The sequence below is a fragment of the Lynx canadensis genome, chromosome A3 (genome assembly GCF_007474595.2).
Source record: "Lynx canadensis isolate LIC74 chromosome A3, mLynCan4.pri.v2, whole genome shotgun sequence".
NCBI classification, from domain to species: domain Eukaryota; kingdom Metazoa; phylum Chordata; class Mammalia; order Carnivora; family Felidae; genus Lynx; species Lynx canadensis.
The window spans coordinates 60539592-60558377 of NC_044305.1; the positions used below are offsets into that span (position 1 = coordinate 60539592).

Genomic DNA, 18786 nt, shown 5'->3' on the forward strand with positions numbered 1-18786 from the left:
TCTCATCCCACATAGGCTGGCCCATATTACTAAGCTCACAGTCTCAGGGCCAATGCTGTGTTTCATGAGGAGTGGCAGCAGCTTGCAACAGAATGGGAAAAATGGGGAAAGTAATTTAACAGATTTATGCTCAGTGGTGCATTTGTACTGGTTGTCTAAATAAATAATTTTTTAAGTTAACTTAAAAATTAAGTTAGGACCTTTTTAGTAGCTAAACTGGCAAGGTGATTTTAGACCTATAGAGGCATTAAAATAATATTATATCTGTATCTTTACTCAATTAAAAAAAAATAAAGGCAAACAAGTCCACATATAAAATTTGTTTCCACTAATTTTACAGTATTCTCAGATCTTCACATCCAACTCCAAACCTGAATGTTCTCCGATTCAGAAGGATTGCTGGAGCATTCTGGCTTTTGCTTTCAAGAACAAGAAGCTAGTTTTGGGGCTTGTGGCTTAACCCAGGATCAAGCTGGCTGATGGACTATCTGAGAATTGACCTCGAGGCAAGTGAACAGGCCAGCAGAACACATTTGTGTGGTGACAAAAGGTGTCATGCATGCCCATGAGGGCAAGTCTTGTCCGCTCAGGTCTCCGGAGTGCAAGCCTATCAGGGGCAAAGGTGTAATTTCATTGGATGTCTGGTTCTGTTTTGTTTTTTTTTTAATATTTTTATAAATGCAGATACTTGCACCTCTTTATTTCTGTTAGCACAGTCAAAGCCCATTTCCTTCATCATTAGTGGTGTGTTATTTCCAGTGATTCTTGATGCCCCATGTTGATTCATTTATGTGTGTTATTTCTTAGGTCACCTGGTCCTGGAGCAAGGTCTGCCCATTGCCTTCCAGCTGCTAGCATGAATGGCATAAGAGCTCACTCTCCCGGGCTTCTCTGTTCTTTCCTGTGCTGTCCCTCTCGGCTGGGACCTTCCTCCCTTCCCTCTGTCAGAGATAGCAGGGACCTTCCTCATCACAGCTGAGTGGCTTCTCTTTGTATCCCTGGGAGTTGGGAGGATGGGCCAGGGCATGCTGAAGGTGACCAGCCCCAGGTGGCTTGAGGTGGAGTGACTTCTTCCCAGCAGCACGCGCAGAATGCCTCCTGATTCTCAGGGCATTGCCCTCGGGTGTCATTTTGCAGTTTCCACAGAGTTCTGCTCAACTGGAAAGAACTGTGAAGAACCTTCAGTGGTGCAACAAGATCTGTGGCTGCTCTCTTCTGGGTTTGTTTTTTGTTTTGTTTTTTGGTTTTGGTTAAAACCGATGTAAATCATGATGGGGGTTGGATTCTTTATAATGTCACTCTTGGATAGCAAGCAAATAACAGATCACAAACATGGCACTTACTGCTTTGTAAAGGTTAACTCTGAACAACACACAGCAAAGGAAAGATTTTGGAGTTGCCTAACTTATTACTGACCCTGGAAAGTAGCTATTCTAAGTAATTTAAGGGCTCAGTTGAACTTTGGGGCATTAATTGTTTGGTTTGACTGCCTTTGTGGCTGAAAATAATTTATTGATGGTGAACCCATCTTTTCTATTTGGTTTAAACAGCCTGAGTGTTTAAAATAGTACATGAGGAAAAGCACATTTTGATATTTTTAAAATCCCAGGAGGTCATGAGGGTTACTCTTGAGGCATGGAGAGACTAACTGGCATGTCGTGTGGGAATCCAGGCAGATTCCCAGCAAGCCCTCAGAGACCCCGGTTCTGTACCCCTGTCCCAGGCCAGTTCAGCAGGGGACTGTTCTCCACCTGGGGCATGGCATGGCGGTCCCTGTGTAAGAGGTAGCAGAGCCAGAGCGTCCTGTGACAGAAGCTCCCTGTGGGCCAGCCCGCACTGACGTGCCTTGCAGCGTTGGCTGAGACGTTTGTCTTCCTTGCTGTTCCATGCTCTGTAGGATCCACGGTGGTCCTCCAGCTCTGACACAGAAACGATGTGGAGACATGGGGAACAAGACCTCAGGAATGACAGAAACGGCCTCTCACAGACAAGCTCTTGGTTCCAGTGGCCCAGCAGGCAGGGCCTGGCGGGAGGAGATCTTGCAGAGCAGGAACTTTCCCTCAGAGCTGCCTGGGCTCTCACACTCCCCTTCCTCACACTGTCAAGTCAGGACAACCGAGACTCAGGGAGGGGAGGTCACAGCTCCAGACCCCGGGCCCCAAGTCCTGGTCTAATTACAGCCTCTGTCTTGTCTTCAAAAGAAACTATTGGAACCTCTCCTAATTACGAGCAAAATACATTTTCGATCAGAAAAGCTGTAAAACTTAGAAAAGCACAAAAGGGAAGGTTAAAATACATATAATTCTGTGACCCAGAAATAGCTGCAGGTCACATCTTTTTGTGGTTCTTTTTGTATTTCTCTTATGCACCCAGAGACTTTAAAAAAATAATGGGCTTTACTGCACACAATTTGTTATAGCATGCTGCTCATCAAAAGAGAGTCCATGGGCAGCGTCATTGCCATCACCAAGGGACTTGTTAGAAATACAAGACTCTTGGGGCACTTGGGTGGCTCAGTTGGTTAAACGTCCGACTCTTGTTTTCAGCTCAGGTCATGATCTCATGGTTCTTGAGTTCAAGTCCTGCATCAAGCTCTGCATGGAAAGCACAGAGTCTGCTTGAGATTCATTCTCTCTCTCTCTCTCTCTCTCTCCCTCCCTCCCTCCCCCCCACCACTACTTGTGTGCTGTCTCTCACAAAAGAAATAAACTTTATAAAAAGAAAAAATAAAGAAATACACGACTCTCAGGCCCCAGCCCAGACTTCAGCAGAGTCTGTTATACAAGCCTTCAGATGACAGGTCTGCGCAGCCGCTTGTGGAAGCACTGCCATCGGCCACTCCCCACCCCTCACCCCCAGGCTGCAGTGCACTGGGGCCACTCTCCTATGTCAATCACTATTCTCCTGTAATGTGACTTTTTGTGACTATGGAGAATTCCCTCATATGACAGTATCCCAACACCATCACCGTCTCCAGTTGATGAGCCTTTCGAGTGTTCCCAGGGTGCTGCCATTATCAGATGCTTGATGATCTCCTGAAGGCGGGTTCCCCAAAGCACAGTTACTGGATCTGCAAGGGTTTTGAGGGCCATCAGACTGCCAGCCCAGAGAGGATGTAGCTTGACTGTCAGTTGAACTCTCGAATGCTTCTTAGGAGGCAACTGCTCTCAGGGGGAGAGCTCACACCTGGGTGAGGTACAGGCCTTGATTTGAGTCAGATTTTCCACTTCCTGGTTCTGTGATCGTGGACTGGTTTGTTTTCTCACCTGCAAAAAGGAGATTTACCATTTAATTCAGAGGGGATTGTGAGCCTTGAATGAGAATATAAACCATCTGGGACCTGGGACCTGCTTTATTCTCTTCCTTCTGAATGAAATGAGCCCAGGGGCCTGACACAAAGCCCTTTGGTTTCCTTGCTTGAAAATTTTTCTGTTGGGATTTCTAAACTGCATTGTAATAGGAATGCATCAGGAGTGTTACTGACCTTTTAGTTTGGTTCTCCCATGTCCCAAGGGGTATATGGCTTGGGCACTCCAAAGAAGGACAAGGAGAGTGTCAAAGAAAGGAAATTCCTGAGCATTTTTCTTGAAATTGAGCAGAGATTTAAGAGGTACAAACTGTGCCGTGGAGAGCACACTGGGAGGAGGTGCAGAGGCGGGCGTGTGCAAGCAGGCTGGAGTGCATCTTCCTCGCCTGCTCCTCAGTGTACCTCTCTGTCCCTGAGACATCCAGCACCGAGACCCCATGATGGGCTCACATAGCAAGTGGCAGGGTGGGCTCCAATCTCAGCGTGGCTGATGGATGTCGGCCTCAAGCATGAGTGGGTTGCTGCTGTGGGTGGGTCCCTCTGGGTTTGACCAAGCTCATGCCTGTGGAGGAGTGCTGCTCACTGGGACATCAGAGAATCAGCCCTGAGGCTGTCTCTGAGCTTCAGTAGTTCACTCTACCACCTGGGCCCCTGAACTGCCTACAGGAGACACAGGAGACCCCTCCCCCATGTTGTCCCTCTTCTGGGAAAAGACTATTCTGTTAGCAGCCAACTCCTCCTGCCAGCATTGAGGCAGCTGGCCTTCAGCCTCTAAAGTGCACAAAGGCGAGTATATATATAAAAACCTTCAAAGGTCTTAGTGATTGTTTTCCAAGTTCTCTAAAACTCACTACTTTCTTTTATCACTATCAACAGACAGCGGTCAGGCTTTAATGTTTAAATTATGAACCATCTGACTAGAATTTTATATAGATGCATTTTGGAAAACAGAAAAGCAAGCTAGGACATTCTTAGAACCGTCTTCAGAAGTCACCCCCTCCCCCTTGCTGCCCACTTGCTCCTTGGTCTCAGTGATAATACAGAATCACACCTGTCATCTAGAGCCTTCTGACAGCCCTCCAGGCGTTGCCTGGAAACTGCTGATTGTCCTGGGTTAACAGCCTTTAGACTCTGGACAGATTTGAGGCAGGTGGCATTGCGAAGCTGGGTTGCTGGGGTCCATCGCTTGTAAATGGCTCAACTGAAGGTATCAGAGAGGACATCACCAGGGAGGGCAACTTTGTGCCTGGGAGAGGCCGGGGAGCCTCATCACACAGGCTGCAACTGGTGATTTCTCTCCAGTGGTGTGGTCTGTGCACCTGCCAGGTGTCGTCTCTAGCAGGGAGTATTGGGAATCCTCTCACCCTGCAGGGAGCAGGGTGAGCAGGTGCCCCACTCCCAGAAGCATTTGGAAGGTCCCAGGAAAGCATTCACAAAACATCATGGATCCAGGATAACATGATAAGCCTTTAAGAACAAATAACAAGAAAGCCAGAGCTAAGGAGCACATGTTCGGTGGCAGAGATGAGTGTGTCCCCTACAGTGACTCCTCACTCCACAGGTAGTAAGTGCACTTCAAGGAGGGCAGGACTGAGTGGATGTGCTGTGCGTCCCTGGTGCTGGAAGGAGAGGGAAGCATAGGACTTGGCTGTGTTAGGCTCAGAATTTGTTTGGGATTTTTTCAGCATCAGATCTTATTTCTCCCCGGGATCAGCCCTTAACCTAGATAGGAAATGCAACCTTATCCCGTCATTGCCCTTTGCCTGCTTCTGGGGCGAACCCAGTAAAACAAAGCCCAGGTTTGTCATTTTTCATCCTCAGCAATTTGGCAGCGACTCCACTCAGAGGGAGGCGGGTAACAGCTCCAGACCAACTGCCTGCCGTGTCAGGTCATCTCCACACGTGGCCTTCCAGAGTTGGGGTGAACGAAGCAAGTGTATGTGTTTCTTAGCTTTTACTGCTCTGTGCTTCACACCTCCCTCCGGAGTGGCTGTGGTCCACAGAGGCCCCACTTTCTCGTGCCTGAGGAGGTGGGGGTGCTGCCAGGCCCAGTGACACTGCTTGGGGAGACAGAGAAGAAGGCTCTGGATCAGCACCCAGTGGTGTCCACTGTGGAATGTGGGGGATGGGACAGGGAAGGCCCTCTCTTCTCCCTGCTGCTGGTTTCCAGCAGGATGAAAGTGCAGGAGGCTTACTCTACATCCAGAGGGTGGCTTCCTTTTAGCAGCGCCTCAGGCCTGAGCCCCCAGGTGGGCTTCTGAGCTCAGAGAGATGGGGGGAGGGGAGTGCCACAGGGACCACCCCTGGGGCCAAAGAATAGACTCTCAGAGTCTATTATCACGTGTTCTAGTAAGTTTATGACCTCCTTCCTTACAGATGTTAATTTATCTCCTGGGATTGTGGCCCCACCCCTGCCCCTGCCCTGAGCCTCACTCTTTTCTTTTGTTCCAAAGGGACAGCAACCCAGCAATTTAGGATTCCTTGTGAACCCAGGCCTTTGTGCTGTGTAAAGCCCTGCACATGGACGTCCTCATCATTACTGTTTCATAAAAATCTTTTTACTGATAATTACTCAACCTCAGTGTCTGAGTCTGCCTATTTTGCGTGGGCCAGAATGAGGGGTGGTGTTATGTCTCCTTATTAATAGTCCTTGGAGCATGACTTCCTACCAAAAGAAAAAAAAAAGAAAAAAAAATCTCAGCTCTGCATCTGCCGTGCTGCAGAAGTGCCAATCACATATGTAACATCCCAGATAAATTAAGCTGTAAGAACTTGCTTCGTGTCATTATTCTTGGTATATGTGCATTTAAAAAGAGAGTTTATTATCTCAGTAAACTGATGAAGTTAAACATGAACCAGCCTGGGATCCAGTGCCCCGTTTGTCAGGTGTGTGTGCAGTAGTCTGCACAAGGTGCACCTCTCCAAGACTGAAGGTTTTAAGTTACATAAGTTACATCCTGGCAAGGTATCCCCAGCACTAGAGTGAATTTGTATTATATTTTTCCAAGAATTATGCAAATACAATTTCTAAATTAAGGCTGCAAAGTTCGAAGCTCTTATGCTTACCTATTTTTGAAATAATGGCTTTGTAAAAGTCCCTAATAGAATTTTTTTTACTCTAATAACCTGAGAATTCTAAACTAATGTTCTTCAAATCTCCTGTGAAAGCATTCACTCCTGGATGTGTGAAAATAGGTTCCTCCTGTGAGAGCCGTCATGCATCACAGTCTGAGGCATGAGATTTATTGAGTATTTGTGTAGGCTCAGGCTTCATGCGTGAACACAGGTGCATGTGCACGTATCTACGTATATACACCGCACTGTATGCATTCCCAGCTAAGTAGCTTATCAGCTTGCCCATTTACAAGAATTCAGAATACCGTGAAATCAACTGTTATATAAGTTTCAGAAAACGGTGTAGTTTATCTTACGTAAGGTACTTGTTTATATGCTTATAAACTGTGCTATTTTTCGTGTTGATGATGGAGTTTGTTTGGATGAAGCTCTTGTTTATTTGTAAAGAAACAGCGCAGTGAACTGTGGCTCACTGCCTCATTCTTTCCAGATGCCCTTGCTGTTCCTGCCCAGCCCATAGCCAAAGGGAAGCTTGAGGATGGGAACAAGGCATCTGGAGCAGGGATATCCTCTGTATCCATATTCCTTTACTCCCGAAGACCGTTGAACTTCAGCTCTGCATGGTTGTCCCTAAGAAATGTCTAAAGGAAGACAGTGGACAAGCAGAACCCAGGCTGGAGAAATGTGGCATAGTTTAGCTAAGTGGAGTGCTAGATGGCCTTGGGATCTGAATGGGTAGTTGATGCTGTCTCATTTTTATCAGAGATTAGACAGATTCATTTGTCTAGCGACTAGTATAAGTGCCTCTGGTTCATTTGTTCATTCATTCATTCAGCAGTGTTTATTGAGTACCTATTGTATGGCAGTACCATCCCGGTACATATTCCTTATCCTCAAGGAGTTAGTCTTCAAGTTTTACACACTTCACAAGACAGGGGATGATTTGCCTCTCTAGGTCAAGCCTAATTTTAGTTTTTCATGAGATAAACGAGTCCAGGATACTGGGAACTTCAAAACTTGACCACCCAGTATGCTCTTTTACTCTCTCCTCTTGCTCCATTCAGAGCAGTATGACTCAGTATCTGAGTTCTCTGGTTTTAGCCCTTTGCTTATAAGACTTCTTGGCTTTCTTTTCCCCCAAAATGTCAAACTAGATCTATCCCTTTCTCCTCCCTGTCCTTTCTGACAGTAGACAGAGAAGGTTTTGCGCACTCATATCTAGGTGTCTGCTTTTTTTTTTTTTTTTTTTTTTTTAAAGGGTAGGAGGTCCTCTAAGCACTTCAAGAGAAATGGCTGGCTGTGGTGAGTCCAGCGTTGACACCCCTGTCACTTTGGGGTGGATGCAGTGGTCAAGTCCTTTGCTCTGGAGGATAATAATATCTATCATGAATCACTAAGCTGCCACAATTTTTGAAGAGTGATTTCTCACAGGAACTTTGCGAGCATTACACATCTCATTTGCCTCAGTAACGTGAAACTTATTTTTCTAAAAAAGGTACAGGCAGATCCTGGTGTGACTCACTAGAGAACAATAGTTAAGTCACAGTTTATTTTCATCTTTTTCCCCCAAGAAAAGGAAAAATTGATTAAACGTATAGGAATGTAAGCAGGCTTAAATTTATAAAGCAAAACTGGATCAAAGAATCATGCAAACACAGTTAGGATTAAAATTGGCAAGTTCTATGAACAAAAGGTGTGTTGCGGAGGTCCTAGGTCATCCTGAAGGAGCACATCAGTCTTCTTGGGGAAGCAGAATTGAGGTTGACATCGCAAGGATAAGTAGGAGTTAATAAGAAAAAGGTAGGGTGTGAGGGCAGGGAAGAGCATGTTTGAAGCAGAGGGAACATCTGCAAAGGCCCTGGGCCAGAAGGAAATGGAATGTTTTAGGGAGGGAGAGCAGGCCAGGGCACACATTTGTGCTACTTGTACTCAGGGCCTGTGGCTGAAATCCAGACTGCCTCCCCTTCTTGTCCACATTGAGATTTACCCACATGCGTATTGCTCTCCATCCCTCCAATCCTACCCACACCTCCAGCTTTCATCTAAGATCACACCCGTCTTCTTTAATATTTTAGTGTGGAATTGCTGGAGACAAATTTTATCATGTCTTCTTTTCCAAAAACCTCTTTGTTTCACCTTTTTTTTTTTTCTAGTAACACTTTTTTTATCCAGGAGTTTTGATGACATGTAATTTATATACCATAAACTTCACCTGTTTAAAATACACCATCAACATATATTTCTAGTAGTGCAACTATGAGCATAATCTAATTTCAGAACATACTCATCTCACCCAAAAGAAACCTTGTGCCCATTAGCAGTCACTTCCTACTCCACCTCTCCACCCCCCCCTCCCCCCAGCACCCCACTCCACAGCCCTAGTCAATCACTAACCTATTTTCTGTCTGTAGGGCTTTGTTTGTTCTGGATGTTCCGTAGTGTTTGTGTCTGGCTATTTTAACTGAGCAGAGTGTGTTCACGGCTGATCCATACTGCAGCATGTATCAGTACTTTGTTCCTTTTTGTGGCCAAATAATATTCCATTATGTGTATATGCCACATTTCGTATCTGTTGATCAATTGGTGAATATTTGGGTTATTTCTATGTTTTGTTTTTATAAATAATGCTGTAAACATTGGTGTACAAGTTTTAATGTACACTTTTTTCATTGTTATAAAGTATACATAACAGCAAAGTTCATCATCTTAACCATTTTTAAGTGTACAGTTCAATGGGACTAAGTACATTCATATTGTTGTACAACCATCACCACCATCCATCTCCAGAATGCTTTTCATCTTTTTTTTCAAGTTTATTTATTTTGAGAGAGAGAGAAAGAGAGAGAGAGCACACTTGCACAAGCAAGCAGGGGAGGAGCAGGAAGAGAGGGAGAGAGAGAATACCAAGCAGGTTCCTCACTGTCAATGCATAGACTGATGCGGGGCTCTAACCCATGAACCGTCAGATCATGACCGGAGCTAAAGTCAAGAGTTGGACACTTAACCATCTGAGCCACCCAGGCGCCCCAAGAATGCTTTTCATCTTGTAAAACACAAAGTATATAGCCATTAAACAATCACTCCCCATTACATCTTCCCTCAGCCCCTAGAAACCACCATTCTACTTTGTCTCACTATAATTTTGACTCTTCTAAGTAGTGGAATCATACAGCATTTGTCTTTTTGTGACTGGCTTGTTTCACTTAGCATAATGTCCTCAAGGTTCATCCATGATATAGCTTATTTCAGAATCGCCTTCCCTTTAAGGCTTGCCTAATGAGGAGAGACTTTCTTCTGTCATTTTGCTTTTTTATTCTATACTTTATAGTTTTTTTTATCACTGATTTCATGCATTACTGTCTTCTTTTGTGTTTAGCTGATTTTTTGGTAGTGAAACATTTCAGTTCCTTTCTCCTTTCCTTTTGTATATATTCCATAGCTATTTTCTTTGTGGTTCCCATGGGGATAAATAACACTTAACATCCTAAAGTTGTAACACTTTAATTTGGATTTAAACCAACTTAACTTTAGTAACACAAAAACCTCTGTCTCCTTACATGTCTCTATCCATTCTTTTCAGTTGTTTATATCACAGAATAATGTCTTTATATTTTTTATGTGTCCTAAAGCATAAACTAATAATTTTAAAAAATGCATCAATCTCTTATATAGAAAACAAAATGTGGAGTTATAAACCAAAGTTACAATACTGCTAGCTCTTAGGCTACTAATTGCTTTTTAAAAAATGTATTAAATTCCAGTTCTTTCCTTTTGCCACTGTGGCCATTTCCATGAGTATGATTAGGCTTTAGAAGAGGCTTACCTCTGGTGTCTTCCATTGTGGCAAAAAGGTCTGGTTGGTCCTCATGAGAACAATGTAAGTGCTAATGCCAACTCCTATCAGCAGATCTGGAAGCTGATCAAAGATGGGCTGGTCATCCGGGAGCCTGTGACTATCCATTCCTGGGCTCAGTGGCAGAAAAACACTTTGGCCCTGCCAGAAGGTCAGGCATATGGGCATAAGGAAGTGAAAGGGTACTGCCAGTGCTGGATGAGGAGGATAAGAATTCTGCACTGACTGCTCAGAAGATAGTATGAATCTAGGAAGACTGACCACCTCAAGTGCTTTGAAGAGTGGCTCCAGGCCAAAAAGGAGAAAATTATCATGGCTGTGTCCAAGGAGGAAGAGGCCAAGAAATAAAACTCCCCCTCTTTTGTCTATACATACTGGCCTTGGCAGTTTCATAGATCAATCATTCAATAAAACAAACCCTTATCTGCCAAATTATATATATATATATATATATATATATATGTCTCATAAATCTAATATTTTATATTAGATATATTAGATCTAATATACATATATATATATATATATATATATATATTTGTCTCAAATCACATAGAAAATAAAAAGTGGACTTGCAAACCCATGTGCCCATGTGTTTACTTTTACTGAGAGCTTTATTTCTTCATATGGCTTCAAATTACTCTTGGGGGCACCTGGGTGGCTCAGTTGGTTGAATGTCTGATTCTTGATTTCGGCTCAGATTATGATCTCACAGTTCGTGAGTTCAAGCCCCACATCGGGCTCTGCACTATTAATACAGAGCCTGCTTGGGATTCTTTCTCTTCCATCCGCTCTCTCTCAAAAATAAATAAATAAGTTTTTTAAAAAAATTACTGTCTAGTGCCCTTTTGTTCAACCTGCAGGACACCCTTGAACAATACTTGTAGGGCAGGTCTAGTGGTAATGAACTCCATCAGGTTTTGTTTATCTGGAGATATCTTAATTTATCCTTCACTTTTGAAGGACAGTTTTGCTATGTATATGGTTCTTGGTTGACATTTTTTCCTTTTAGCACTTAGAGTACATCAGCCCACTGCCTTCGGCCCTCTAGTTTCTGAGAGAAATCTGCTTTATTGAGCATCTCTTGTGTGTGTTGATTGGCAGTGTGGGTCTTTTTGAGTTTAGCCTACTTAGAGTTCATTGACCTCTCTGGATGTTTATATTCATGTCATCAAATTTGGGAAGTTTTGGGTCACTGTTTCTTCAGATATTCTCTCTCTCTTCTCAGTCTGGGACTCCCACAATGCATATGTTGGTCTACTTGGTGAAGCCCCTTATGCTCTGTTCTTTGTACTTCAATCTTTTCTCTTTCTGTTCCTCAGACTCAATAATTTCCACTGTCTTCAATTTTTCTGATTCTTCTGCCTGCTGAAATCTGCCTTTGAATCCCTCTAGTGACTCTTTCAGTTATTGTATTTTTCAGTTCCAGATTTTTTTTTGTTGTTTCTTTTTGGGTTCTCTCCTTTATCCATATTTCTGTTTTGTTCATACATTGTTTTGTTGACTTTCTCCACATCTTTCTTTAGTTCTTTGAGCATATTTAAGACACTTGTATTAAAGTCTTTGTTTAGGGGCACCTGGGTGTCTCAGTTGGTTGAGTGTACCATTCTTGGTTTTGGTTCAGGTCATGATCTTGCAGTTCTGGGATCAAGCCCTGCACTGGGCTTTGCGCTGACACGATGGAGCCTGCTTGCAGTTCTCTCTCTCTTCCTCTGTCTCTGCTCCTCTCCCTCACTTGCTTTCTCTGTCTCTTTCTCAAAATAAAGAAACTGAAAAAAGTATTTGCCTAGTAGATCTGCCTTGGGTCCTTTTTTTAGGGATAGATTCAAAACTGGATATTTGACTCTAATAATGTGGTAACTTTGGAAATCAGATTCTCTCCCTTAGGATTTGCTGGATTTTGTTTTTATTTTTATTTTTTCAATTGCTGTAGGCTGTCTCTGTGCTGAGGATCAGCCATTAAATTAATTGATTTTCATATATTAAACCAACCCACGTTCCTGGGATAAATCCCACTTTTATGTTTGCTGGATTTGATTTGCTAGTATTATCTTGAGAATTTTTGTGACTATACTCATAAGAGATATTGTCTGTAATTTTCTTCTACTGTGAGGTCTTTGTCTGGTTTGCGTATCAGAATAATACTGGCCTTATAGAATGAATTGGGAGTTGTTACCTTTTTTTGTATTTTGGAGAACAGTTTGGGAAAGGAAAGTTTCTCATTAATTCTTTAAATGTTTAATAGAATGCAACAATGAAGATATCTGGGCCTGGGCATTTCTTTGTGGGAAATTTTAAGTGACCAGTCCCTTTTCTTACTGTAAGTGTGGTCATATTTTCTATTTCTTATTGATTCAAATTCAGTGGTTTCAGAAATTGTCCATTTCATCTAAGTTATCTATATTTTTGGAATATAATTATTCATAATATTCCTTTATAATCCTTTTTATTTCTATAAGGTCAGTAGTGATACTCTTTGATTTTTGGTTTTAGTAATTTGAATCTTCTCTCCTTTTGTTTAGTTGAAGGTTGATCAATTTTGTTGATGTTTTGAAGAACTGACTTGTTTCATTGATTTTCAAAATGTTTTCCTATCCTATATTTCATTAATTTTTGCTCAGATATTTATTATGTTCTTTTTTCTGTTTGCTTTCAGTTTAGTTTGCTCTTCTTTTTGGTTTCATATGGTGGAAAGTTATGATATTGGTTTAAGATCTCTTTTATATAGGTGTTTATAGGTATAATTTTTCCTTTAGGCATGTATCTTACATGTCTTGGTATGTTGTATTTTTATTCATCTCAAAGTATGTTATAATTTCTCTTGTCATTTCTTCTTTGACTTCATTGGTTATTTACAGTGCATTGCATAATTTATACATATTTGTAAATTTCCCCAAATTCTTTCTGCTCTTGATTTCCAATTTATTTCCATTGTGGTTGGAGAATATGCTTTATTTTTTTCACGGAGATATATATATATCTATATATATATGGATATATATAGATATATATATATATGTTCAAATTGGTTTATACAATTGCTCAAGTCTTCTACATCATTGATAAATTTCTGCCTATTGTTTTTTTGAAAGTGAGGTCCCCAATTATTGAAATTACTAGTATTATTATTGAATTGTCTGTCTTCATTTTATCAATTTTTGTTGCATGTATATTGAGACTCTGGTTTTAGGTACATACCTGTTTATAACTGTTATGTCTTCCTGATGGATTTACCAATTTATCATTATAAAATAACTCTATCTATGGTTATAGTTTTCTCTTAAAACCTGTTTTTTTTTTTCCTGACATTAATGGAGCCATTTCGTTGGTTACTTAGGAAAGTGTTGTTTAATTTACACATATTTGTGACTTTCCCAAACCTCCTCTCACTTATTTCTAATTTCATTCCACTATTGCCAGAAAGCATACTTTCTGTAATTTCAAGCCTTTTAAATCTCTCTAGGCTTGTTTTATAGCCTATCTGTGGTCTATCCCATAAAATCTGTCATGTGCACTTGAGGAGACTTTTTATTCTGTTGCTGGGTGGAGTGTTCTATAGATTCTAGTTGGTTAATGTTATTCTTTCAAATCTTTCATTTCTTTGTTGATTTTCTGCTTAGTTGTTCTGTCAGTTATTGAGAGCAGGATATTAGAATCTTCAACTATTACTTTTGAATTTTATATTTCCATCAGTTTTTGCATCATCTAGGAAGAAAAGCTAGCTCTAAGACTCTGAAGTCTCTCTTAGTGTTATCTCATTTTTAGGACATTGAAAAGTAAAAGACTCCAGTGATTAGATGATACTTTCAAGGCATATATTTGGAAATGGTTCTAAGATTTTCAAATGATTTGGCACATGAACACTGGTATTCAGACTTGTTCTCATTTGCTTTTAAACAACGTAACTGCATTTGTGGATCTGTGATTATTGACTTTAATTTTTTTTTTAAAGTTACTTCATTGTAATTGTCATCACTCACCCTCAGAATCTCAGGTATAACCACACAGGTGTAGGTAGAGTCAGCTTTCTCCAGGACATGGTGACTCCAAATCAAAGCAGCCACAGACACTGGAAAAAGTACAGGAGAAGCACACATAGATTTGGCCTTATGAAATACCATCACCCGGGCCAAATTTAGCTGTTTTTAATCTTTTCAAAGTCATGTTGCTCTGTAAATAAAATATAGTTTCCTTCAATAAGGATTATTTATTTTTTACAAAGTCAGGTTTCAATAATTTTCTGGAGAATTTCCCCAGCCTTAAATTGGGTTATAAAAATAGATCTATTTCAGGAACCAGATGATTTACTGCTTTTCATTTTACTGGCCCCTGTGTCAGTCATCTACAGAAGCCTCTCTCATTTTGTCAACTGTCTTGTTCCTATGTTGTGTTCAGTTCCTTGCTCCAGGCACTGTCCTAGGTGCTGGTAGGACCGCAATGGACACAACAGGCACAGAGCTCACCCTACCAAACTTGAAGTCTTGGAAGGGTTGGGAATGCTAGACAGATATCTTATAAACAAGTCTTTGTTAACAGTGTTGGTGTTAATTTTTTTAATGTTTATTTAGTTTTGAGAGAGAGATGCAGGGCATGAGTGGGAGAGGGGAAGAGAGAGATGGAGACACAGAATCTGAAGCAGGCTCCAGGCTCTGAGCTGCTAGCACAGAGTCTGACTCAGGGCTCTAACTCATGAGCTGTGAGGTCATGACCTGAGCTGGGTCGTCTGCTTAACCAGCTGAGTCACCCAGGTGCCCCAGTGTGGGTGGGCATTATGGAGAAAGGTACAAGTGCTGAGAAAAAATACCACTGGGATATGAATATGGCCTGAAAGATATTGTGGGATTAATAGGTCTGTAGGGATGTGCATGATTATGTGATCAGGGTATGCAACCAGTTTATAGATATTTTTCTTTGCCTTGTGTAGGTAAATATAATAGATTGGAACCTTTAAGATACCATATTAAAATCTATTCTCATTCTTCATGTGAATAAACCTTTGTAGAATTTTTCAATATAAGCTGCAGCTAATGATGAAATTCTTCTATAAGCTAGAAAGAAGCCTGTGGTTACAATTAGGTTTCATAGAGAGGGAGTGGGGCAACCCCCACAGGGAGCCTTCACTGGATGTAGAACTCCCCTAGATTCTGTAGGTGCCCAGATCACACTGATGAATGCTGTGAACTACAGAGGGAGCTGGAGGCTCAGCCCCCTTTTGAGTCAATGAGAACCCTTGAAGAGACCCCCTCAGGTCCAGATTTAAAGAGTAAGTTTTCCTTTATTTGGACTTGAGCTGTCAGAACAACAGATTTGGGGTTGGTGCAAGAAGGCAGAAAGCTGGAGATAGGCCTGAATTGCAATCTACTTTACTCTTAGGATTGCCTTTGCTGCGTCCCAAAGGGTTTTGACTGTCGTGTTTTCATTTTCCTTTACTTCCATGTATTTTTTAATTTCTTCTTTAATTTCCTGATTAATCCATTCATTCTTCAGTAGGATGTTCTTTAACCTCCATGTATTTGAGGGCTTTCCAAATTTTTTCTTGTGGTTGATTTCAAGTTTCATAGCATTGTGATCTGAAAATATGCATGGTATGATCTTGATCTTTTTGTACTTGTTGAGGGCTGATTTGTGACCCAGTATGTGATCTATTCTGAAGAATGCTCCATGTGCCCTCGAGAAGAATGTGTATGCTGGTGCTTGAAGATGAGATGTTCTGAATATATCTGTTAAGTCCATCTGGTCTAGGGTGTTGTTCAAAGCCATTGTTACCTTATTGATTTTCTGCTTAGTTGATCTGTTCATTGTTGTATGTGGGATAGTAAAGTTTCCTACTATTATCAAAGAGTTTCTTTATGTTTGTGATTAATATATTTATTTGGGTTCTTCCAAGTTGGGGGCATAAATATTTATAATTGTTAACTTTTCTTGATGGATAGACCCCTTAATTGTGATATAATGCCCTTCTTCATCTCTTGGTACAGTCTTTGTTTTAAAATCTAGTTGGTCTGATATAAGTATGGCTACTCTGGCTTTCTTTTGACTCCATTAGCATGATAGGTGGCTCTCCATCCCCTCACTTTCAATCTGCAGGTGTCTTTAAGTCTAAAATGTATCTCTTGTAGGCTGCATATAGATGGATCTTCGTTTTTTTTTCCCCCCATTCTGATACCCTATGTCTTTTGATTGGAGCATTTAGTCTACTTACATTCAGAGTGATTATTAAAAGATAGGAATTTAGTGTCATTATGTTACCTATAGAGTTGGCATTTCTGGTGATGTTCTCTGGTCCTTTGTGGTCTTTGTTGCTTTGGTCTTCTTATTTTTTCCTCCACTAAGAGTGCCACCCCTCCTTAAAATTTCTTGCAGAGCGGGTTTAGTGGTAAGGCACTCCTTTGGTTTTTGTTTGTCTAGGAAACTCTTTATCTCTCCTTCTATTCTGAATGACAGCCCTGCTGGATAAAGGATTCTTGGCTGCATATTTTTCCTGTTCAACACATTGAATATTTCCTGCCACTCCTTTCTGGTTGTCAGAAAGGCTGAAATTAACAGCTCAGGAAACAACATATGCTAGTGAGGATGTGGACAAAGGGGGACCCTTTTGCACTGTTGATAAGAATGCAAACTGGTGCAGCCACTCTGGAAAACAGTATGGAGGTTTCTTAAAAAGTTAAAATTAGAACTACCCTATGACCCAGCAATTGCCCTACTAGGTATTTATCCAAAGGATACAAAAATGCTGATTCAAAGGGGCACATGCACCCCAATGTTTATAGCAGCATTACTAACAATAGATAAATTATGGAAAGAGCCCAAATGTCCATTGACTGATGAATGGATAAAGAAGATGTGTGTGTGTGTGTGTGTGTGTGCGTGTGTGTGTGTGTGTGTGTCTGTATAGACACACACACACACCTGTATGGATACACACGCAATGGAATACTACTCAGCAATGAAAAAGAATGAAATCTTGCCATTTGCAGCAATGTAGATGGAACTAGAGATTATATTATGCTAAGTGAAATAAGTTAGTCAGGGAAAGACAAATATATGATTTCATTCATATGTGGAATTTGAGAAACAAAACAGATGAACATAAGGGAAGGGAAAGAAAAATAAGATAATAACAGAGAGGGGGCAAGCCATAAGAGACTTTTAAATACAGAGAACAAACTGAGAGTTGCTGGAGGGGAGGTGGGTTGGGGGGTTGGCCAGATGGTGATGGGCATTAAGGGGGGCACTTGTTGGGATGAGCACTGGGTGTTGTATGTAAGTGATAAATCACTGGGTTCTACTCCTGAAACCAATACTACACGATGCTAACTATCTTGAATTTCAATAAATAAATTTAAATATATATAATGGAATATTAATCAGCCACCAAGAAGGAAATCTTGCCTAATGCAACATGGATGGCGCTAGAATGTACTATGCTAAGTGAAAGTGAAATAAGTCAGTCAGAGAAAGACAAATACCGTATGATTTCATCATATGTGGAATTTAAGAAACAAAATAGATGAGTATATTGGAAGAGGCAAAAGGAGAGGAGAGAGAGAGAGAGAGAAACAAAACACAGTAGACTCTTAATGATTGAGAACAAACGGAGGGTACTATGGGTACCCTTAGATGGGTGATGAGTACTAAGGAGGGCACTTGTGAAGAGCATTGGGTGTTGTAAGTGATGAATCACTGAATTCTGCTCTTGAAACCAATATTGCACTGTATGTTAACTAACTAAAATTAACATTTTTTTAAAGGGAAAAAAAAGAAAGCTAAGGTTGAGGGTGTTGGGGTAACCTGACTTGAACTTTGAGTTCAAGCAGAAGGGGTGCTGGGAGTTATGGGGTGTTCGCCACATTGCCTTTCTCATTGTGGTTTTCCTTCTTCTGGCTTGTCATTGAATTTTACAGGGAGGGTGGGGGAGGTTGTGTGTTTAGAAGGGCAAGTCCTTGGGCCCAGTAAAGAAGACATTCCATGGTGACGGTTGTGGAATGTTTCCCCCTGGAGTGTCAATGAAGAGGATGTCCTAGGTCTGCACACTCCACAGTCTCAGAGGGCAGACATTCCTCTGTGGCCTGGAGTGTGTTCTTACCAGTTACCTGGCAGTGGTTTGATTCACCTTGCTGTACACGGTCCTTCAGGCTACAGGACTTTGGGAAGCACAGGTGTCATCTGGGAATCCAGGTGTCTTGATCTTTGACTGATAAAGTTGCCTCTAAAATGAGCTACTTGCATAAGGAGACTATCTTCGTGAGACAGAATCGAACTCACCTGCTACCAGATGTGCTGGTTGTGTGTGCTCTTATCTACATTTATGCAAAGACTTACATAAGCATGCAGTGAGGAACAAGCTTCAGAAACTGACAGCTGTTCTCAGCAAGGGCTTGTGTGTGCTGTGTTCTCAGTCCATTTAATTAAAGTATTACTATCCCCATTTTGTATATAAGAAAACTGAGGCTCAGCACTGGTATGTGGTAGAGTGAGGCTTCAACCCCAGGACTGCCTAATGTCCCAGGCTTTGCCCTTTTCCTCTGTACTATATTGTATTCTTATTGGT

At 41.4% G+C, this 18786-nt stretch overlaps 1 protein-coding gene and 1 pseudogene across 2 annotated transcripts in view; both read left to right on the forward strand.

Moving 5' to 3' along the window:
- CRACDL (CRACD like) overlaps nt 1-18786 on the forward strand; it is a 139233-nt gene that overhangs the window by 56643 nt on the left and 63804 nt on the right. The gene's annotated exons all lie outside the window — the stretch shown is intronic.
- Nucleotides 10174-10583, forward strand: LOC115510496 (annotated as a pseudogene).